Source organism: Zea mays, chromosome 6 (assembly GCF_902167145.1).
Source record: "Zea mays cultivar B73 chromosome 6, Zm-B73-REFERENCE-NAM-5.0, whole genome shotgun sequence".
Taxonomy (NCBI): domain Eukaryota; kingdom Viridiplantae; phylum Streptophyta; class Magnoliopsida; order Poales; family Poaceae; genus Zea; species Zea mays.
The window spans coordinates 21,082,280-21,090,570 of record NC_050101.1 but is presented as its reverse complement, the minus strand read 5'-3'; positions in this window follow the sequence as shown (position 1 = coordinate 21,090,570).

The window sequence follows — 8,291 nt, the reverse complement described above, 5'->3', positions numbered from 1 at the left end:
ATTCGTCGTAGTCTTGGAACTCCTGGAAGTCTCCTTCCACGGCTTCACCTTCTCCTGAGCAGTGGTTACAATGCGGGCAACCTGGTGTTTTGTGGTAAAGCAAGGATGAGTACACATCAACGTACTCAGCAAATGTCCCGTTTGGCTGAAGTGGACTAGCTTTATGTGGGGTTAGGCTCAAGCAGTTGCTTTTAGTTGGTCAGGTATTTATCATTAGTAGAAGCCAGATTTTAGCATTAACCAACCCGTAAACCATTTCCTCATCGAGGAACATCATCATCATAGTCGAACCAAAACCATAACATAATCCTTGTATCTCGAACCATCTGTATCTCTAATCAAAGAGGATCCCAAGGCTGCTCTTAACCGTGAGCATGGCTGATATATCAGTTTCACTACCCTCTGCAGAGGTTGCACACTTTACCCATGAGCCGTGATTCCCGTTCTGCCCGGGGAGAGCTAATCCCCATTGATCACTTCCTAGGTGGTCCGGCAGGGCATCACTACGTAGCTTTTACAAAGATTCCCTAGAGATCATAGCTGCCCGTTAGGTTTCTCCAGTTTGATAAACACAGTACCCCTCCCCGCAGGAGAGTGACTAACAAAAAGCAAAACGAAAGAACCTCGGCACTCAGCCTTGGCAGAGCAAGCACTGTGCCTGGACCCCATTGACGGCACGACGGCGAAGCAACTACACCTCTAGTTCATCTAATTAATCAGCTAAGGGCATCCCATTTCACCCTCATGGTTGCACTGTTATCCCGGGTGGTCTCTCAACGAAAAAGTCCTTACGGAGAGGTGCTCAGGAAACAGCCTGAGCCCCCTAGAGTATCACAAGATCATCAACATCATCAGGATAACAGTATCATAAATAGTCACATCATGTTCATTGATTAAGTTAAGGCAATAGCAGAGTGCTAACCATAACAGCCCATAAGGTCATCAAGGATAAAGTAAAGTGTAAAGCTAGTCAATCCTTAGGTTTCAAGTGAGTAATGCGGGGTAGTAAGTTATAAATGAATAGGACATAATGGGACAGAGGACACTTGCCTTCACCAAACTGCTGATCAGGGACTTCCTCTGCAACCTCCTCGGGAAACACAGACTGCTCGTTGTCTACGTAAAGTAATCATTCACACTATGCACTTGGGAAGGTAACAAACAAAAGCAACATACCAAACATATGCAGCAGAGAAAACACAAGTTCATAGTAGAAAAGGGATAGGCACTCTAGTGTTCCCTAGGTCTGGGGTAGAGGACTATACAAAGTGATTCATTATCCACTAATCAGGTTTAAGTCAGTGGTGGGATTAAATAATTATCTGGTTTAAGTTCCTAAACTTAAGTGTTTGAGTCCATAAACTTAAGTGCTCCAACTTTTATTAAAGTCTACTATCTTTTATTTATCTCAAATAGGGTTCCCATAACATTAACTTTATCCTAATGATTAACCATTAATTGGGACATGGAAGCAGCAGGGAAACATTGCATAAACAGATAGATAATAATATTATGAACATTTTGCAATTTGAAGCACCTAATTTGGAGTTCATATGACAAAGTTATGAATTTTACAAGTTTAGGGGTTAAAATTATACCCTAAGGACCTATTTTGAATTAAATAAAAGGTCCGAGGACCTAACTGCGAGAAACCAGGGACGGCGGGCGCAATTTCCAGAAAACAGGGGGGTTCTTTAAGAAAATGCGCGGGCGAAGGGGTATCGGGCGCTTACAGTCGTTGGATCTCAAACGGACGACCAGGATTAGATCCTGCGGGCGGGCGGGCGGGCGCGCGGCGGCATGAGCGGCTGACAGGCGGGGCCGGGCGGGCAGCGCAGGCGCGGGGCTGACAGGCGGGGCCCAGTTGGCAGCGCGAGCGCGGGCGACTGGCAGGCGGGGCCCAGTTGGCAGGGAGGCAGGGCACGGGGGAAACGGCTCTGGGCCGTTGGATCTCAGGCGAACGGCTGAGGCTGGGTTCGGGCTATTTGAAACAGGGCCGTCGGATCTAAGATGGACGGCGGAGATGGGGCGGCTGGCTCCTGTCTCCTTCCCCAGCCAGCTGAGGCGGCGGCGCCCGTCCCGCGGCGGAGAACTCGCCGGAGACGAGGGGCGCGGGGGCCCTGCGGGTCCCCGGGGCGACCTGAGTGGCCGGGAAGGTTGGGGAGGGCGCGGGGAACCTTTTGGTGGGGACTAGGTTGGGGCAGGGGCACCGGAGGGGGGCGGTTCGCGGTGGAGTGGCTCGGCGGCGGCGCTAAACTACTCCGGCGAGGAATTAAACGCGATAGAGAGCAAGACAAAGGCCAATAGGGGCGGGAGAGGTCCCTTACCTCAAAGCGGCCTCCGGGGACTCCTCGGTGGCGACGGAGACGCGACGGCGGCCCGGGTCGACGGTGGCGGCTGCACGGCAGACGGCGGGTGAGCGCGGGCAGAGCGAAATAGGGAGGGGAAGGGGAAATTGGTGCGCGTTCCGGGTTGCGGACGTCGGGGCGAAGCTCACCGTGGCAATGGACACGGCGGAGCTCCAACGGCGGCCGGGAACCGAGCTCGGAACGGCGGGGTTTACGGCGGCGGCGCTCTGGCGTGCGCACAGCGAGGGAGAGGTGGAAGAGGGGCCGGTTGGTGCGCAAATGAGGGAGGGGGAGATGGCGAGCAAGGCTCGGGGCTCAAGTGGCCGAGGGCGAGGTGGGGCGAGCCCCACGCGCGACGTGGGCGCGGAGACCGCGGCACGCACGGCGGCGGTTATGCGAAGACGGAGAAGCTGACAAGCCGGGCCCGCGGCGCAGAGAGAGAGAAGAAAGCGGGTGCGGGCGCGAGGAAAGCGGGGCTGACGGGCCGGGCCCACGGGCAGAGAGAGAGCGAGGGAGCGGGCGCACGCGCGGGGAAGCGGCAGCGCCGACAGGTGGGGCCGGGCGAGCAGAGAGAGCGGGAGGCGGGCGCGCGCGAGATGGGCCGACTGGGCCGAAAGGCCGAGGGGGCGGGGAAAGCGGGCTTCTTTTCCTTTTTCTTTTATTTTGGTATTTGTTTTCTCTTTTCTTTTTATTTTCTCTATTTGATTCAAATTCAAATGAGCCACAAATTCAAATTAGACTTTTTGAGAATTATGCACCCAACAAAAGTGAAATCTAGGGTTCAACATGATGCAACAATTCATACTCCCTTGGAGTTTGAGCTAATAGACTATAATTATAAATAAGATAACCACTTTTCTCCTATAGAAATGAGAGAGAGGAGATTGGGGAAGGATGAGGAAAGAAAAGTAACACCTGAATTTGTGAATATGAGCAAAGAAATTTTATACCCCCAAATTCAGGGTGTTACAAACCTATCCCCCTTAACAGAATCTCGCCCCCGAGATTCAGGGTTGGTCAGCAAAGAGTTCGGGGTATTTGGCTTTCAGATCATCTTCTCGTTCCCAGGTTGCTTCTTCCTCCGAGTGGTGACCCCATCTGACTTTGCACATTCTGATGGTGTTTCTCCGGGTGACCCTGTCTGCAAACTCCAAAATCTGCGTTGGCTTCTCTATGTAGGTCAGATCTTCCTGAACTTCCAGACCCTCCACTGGCAACTGCTCTTCTGGTACTCGCAGACATTTCTTCAATTGCGACACGTGGAACACATTGTGCACTGCTGACAAGCTCTCTGGTAGGTTGAGCTGGTAGGCCACTTCTCCACGCTTTGCTTGAATCTGATATGGTCCAACGTACCGGGGTGCTAACTTGCCTTTGACTCCGAACCTTCTGACTCCCCTGATAGGTGACACCTTCAGATAGACGTAGTCTCCCACTTCAAAACTCAGTTCTCTTCTCCTGCGGTCCGCATAGCTTCGCTGTCTTGACTGTGCTATCCTCAGGTTCTCCCGAACCATTTTGATATTCTCTTCGGCTTCAAGAAAGATGTCGGGGCCAAACACCTGTCTCTCTCCAGGCTGGTCCCAATGCAGCGGAGTCCTACAACTCCGTCCATAGAGTGCCTGAAACGGTGACATCTTCAAGCTGGCGTGGTAACTATTGTTGTAGGAGAATTCTGCATAAGGTAATCTTTTGTCCCATCCTGACTTGTCTTGCAACGCACAGGCTCTCAACATATCTTCTAGGATCTGATTAGTTCTTTCAGTCTGACCGTCTGTCTGCGGGTGATAAGCTGAGCTGAAGTTCAAATGGGTGCCCAAAGCTTCTTGTAGCTGCTACCAAAAATGAGATGTGAACTGCGTTCCTCGATCTGACACTATCTTCTTCGGCACACCATGAAGGCAGACTATCTGTGACATGTATAACTCAGCTAACGTTGCTCCGGTGTATGTTGTCTTCACAGGTATGAAATGGGCCACCTTTGTTAGGCGGTCCACAACCACCCAGATGGAATCATAACCGGCCCGGGTGCGAGGTAGGCCAACTATAAAATCCATCCCGATCTCATCCCACTTCCACTGAGGAATCCGCAATGGCTGCAACAATCCGGCAGGCCTCTGATGCTCTGCTTTGGTTCTCTGACAACTATCACAAATGGCGACATATTCTGCGATCTCTCTTTTCATGCCATACCACCAAAACCTCCTTTTTAAATCCTGGTACATCTTCTCACTTCCAGGGTGTATGGAGTAGGCTGTCTCATGGGCTTCCTTGAGAATCAGTTCCCGAATAGGTTTGAGGTCGGGAACACACAATCGGTCCTTGAACCATATTACTCCCTCTTCATCCTCTCGAAAGTCTTTGCCTCTTCCTTCTAAGATCAGCTGCCGAATCTTGTTGATGTTTTCATCATCCTTCTGCCCTTCTTTGATCTCCCGCTCTAGGGTGGGCTCTAACTCCACCGTTACTCCTTGCGTACTGTTCAGGAAACCAAGGCTCAGTCTGTCGAACTCTTTGGCTAACTCATATGGCATCGGGTATGAGGCGAACATATTAACTTGACTCTTCCTGCTCAGAGCATCTGCAACAACATTGGCTTTGCCCGGATGGTAATGTATCTCCAACTCATAGTATTTGATCAATTCCAACCATCTTCGCTGCCTCATGTTTAACTCTGACTGGGTGAATATGTACTTCAGACTTTTATGATCTGTGTAGATGTCGCACTTCTACCCATACAGGTAATGTCTCCAGGTCTTTAAGGCATGAACCACTGCTGCCAACTCCAGGTCATGGGTGGGATAATTTTTCTCATGGATCTTCAACTGTCGAGATGAGTATGCTACAACTCTTCCTTCTTGCATTAGCACACATCCCAATCCGGTGTAAGAAGCGTCGCAATACACTGAGAATGGCTTGTGAACATCAGGCAGGATTAACACAGGAGCTGTAGTCAATCTACTCTTCAGTTCTTCAAATGCTTCCTGACACTTTTGGGTCCACTTAAACTCGACTTTCTTCGCTAATAATGCTGTCATTGGTCTAGCAATCTTTGAAAAGCCTTCAATGAAACGTCTGTAATATCCAGCCATTCCGATGAAGCTCTTGATCCCACGAACATCCTTTGGTGCTTTCCAGTTCAGGATATCTACCACTTTCTTTGGATCCACTGCCAACCCATCTTGATTTATGATGTGACCCAGAAACAAGACTTCATGAATCCAGAACTCGCATTTGCCCAGCTTGGCATACAACTGATGTTCTCGAAGCCTTTGCAATACCATCTTCAAATGCTCTACATGATCTTCCTCACTTTGAGAGTATATGAGAATGTCGTCGATGAACACTACCACAAACTTGTCCAGATAATCCATGAACACACTGTTCATCAGGTACATAAAGAAGGCTGGTGCATTTGTCAAAACAAAGGACATAACTGTGAACTCATATAACCCATACTTGGTGATGAATGCCGTCTTCGGTATGTCCGAGGGTCGGATTCTGAGTTGATGGTAACCTGATCTCAGATCTATCTTCGAGAATACACTGGCACCTCTGAGTTGGTCAAACAGATCTTCTATTCTTGGCAAAGGGTACTTGTTCTTAATAGTGACTTCATTCAGGGCTCTGTAATCTATGCACATCCTTTTGGTACCATCTTTCTTCTCTACAAACAATACTGGGGCGGCCCAAGGCGAGGTGCTTGGCCTGATGTAACCCTTCTCTAACATCTCATCTATCTGCTTCTTGAGTTCTACCAGTTCTGGTCCAGACACTCGATAGGCCCTTTTAGAAATGGGGGCGGTACCAGGGATAAGCTCTATGGCAAATTCAACCTTTCTCTCCGGTGGCATGCCCGTTAGCTCCTCGGGAAACACATCCGGAAAGTCTGACACGACCTTGATAGCCTCGAGCGGGTTAGGCTCCTTACTATCAACTGAAATCTGGTGACAGACTCCCTCCGCTGATTTAGGCATCCATAGCTCGGCCACTACCTCCTCTCCTGACGGGGACTTCAATGTTACGGTCCTCTTGTCACAACTAACATTTGCTTCATACTTCATTAACCAATTCATCCCTAAAATAATGTCTATCCCAGGGGTGTCTATTACTATTAAGTCACTGGGGAATCCTATCCCCCTTATTTCCATCATCATATTTGAGCATATTTTATCTGTTTGCACCTTGCCACCAACCGAATTAATCCTCATGGGCGGCATCATTGCCTCTACTGAGATGTTATGCAATTCTACCCATGTTGTAGTGACAAACGAATGAGTTGCACTAGTATCGAATAGCACTTTTGCGGGATGAGATTCGACTGAGAACATACCTACTGCCACATCTGGTGCACCCTGGATCGCTTCGGCCTCCAAGTGGTTCACCTTTCCACAGTTGTACGCTTGGTTACGATTGCCTGCTGCCGGCTGCAGTACACCTTATCTTGTTGGAGCATTGGGGTTGGTCTGCTGCTGCGCCGACTTCTTTGGGCACTGCATCGCCCAGTGGCCTTGATCTCCACAGTGGAAACATCCTCTGCCTCCTCCTTGTGCTGGGGCTGCTTGGTTGCTCTGATTTGCTGCGGGGGCAGGAAGGCGAGGTGCCTAGTTGTTCTGCTTCTGATACTGATTACCTCCCTGCTGGCTGTGCTGACGATACTGCTGCTGCTGCTGATACTGCCTCTGAAACTGCTGCTGATGCGGACGCTGATTCTGATTCTGATATCCCTGTGGGTGACCAGGTCTGCCTTGCTGAGATGAACTGCCTGAGAAACGTGGACGGCTGATGCCTCCGGACTGGGGTCCACTCATCTTGCGCTTCCGATCTTCCATGTCCTTACGCTTCTTCTCAGTCATAACTGCCCTATCGATCAGGTGCTGGAAGGTGGGGAAGGTGTGATTCAACAGCTGGTAATGCAGGGGATCCACCAAACCTCTCATGAACCTGTACTGCCTTTTAGCATCGGTGTTGACGTCTTCAGGTGCATAACGAGACAGCTGCAGAAACTTGTCTCTGTACTCACTAACAGACAGGGGTCCCTGCTTCAGAGCCAGAAACTCCTCCTTCTTCACGATCATCAGTCCCTCCGGCACATGGTACCTGCGGAAACTCTCGCTGAATTCTTCCCAGGTGATGGCTTCGGGGTTAGCATGGGTGGCGAGGTAGGACTCCCACCAGGACTGGGCTGCTCCCCTTAACTGACGGGGACCATACAGAACCTTCTCCCTGTCGTCACATTGGGCGGTGCGCAGTTCCCTTTCCACTGCGCGCAGCCAGTCTTCTGCATCCATTGGGTCAGCAGAATGGGCGAAGGTAGGAGGGTGCCCTCTCATGAACTCACCACGCTTATCCCGTGGCATCTGGGGCATCTACACTTGCAATTGGGGTTGGGGTTGCTGTTGAGCCTGCTGCATGGCTGCCAGAGTCTGCCCAATGGCCTGCACTGCCTGAGTCTGCATCAAGAACATCTGCTCCACTGACATCGGGGGTGGTGGGGGAGGCTGCCTCTGTTGATCCTCCTGCTGGTCATGCTGCTCTTGCTGAGCACGCCTGTTGCATCGGCGCCTGTTGTCAGACATCTGTGGAAGACATTCACACATCAGCATTGATCTTACAACCCTTCAGCATAAGAAAAGAGAATACAGAATTCTTCATGACACTGAGTGAACAAGGAGCTTCACTGATCCTCATTATGATTCAACACAGCTTCGCAGATAAGAAGGAAAGTGGAGACAATTGGTTTCCCAACTAAGCAACTGACTTCATTAACATTACTAGCTAGGCCAAACCGCAGGGGAAACCCACGGGTTGGCAACAGTCATTACAAAGATCCGAATCCAGCACAAGTTCATCATAACAAGCATGAAAGCAACTGATAAGCAACTAAACTAAATGGAAGCAACTGATAAGCAAACTAAACTGACTACCTAAGACTGAGACATC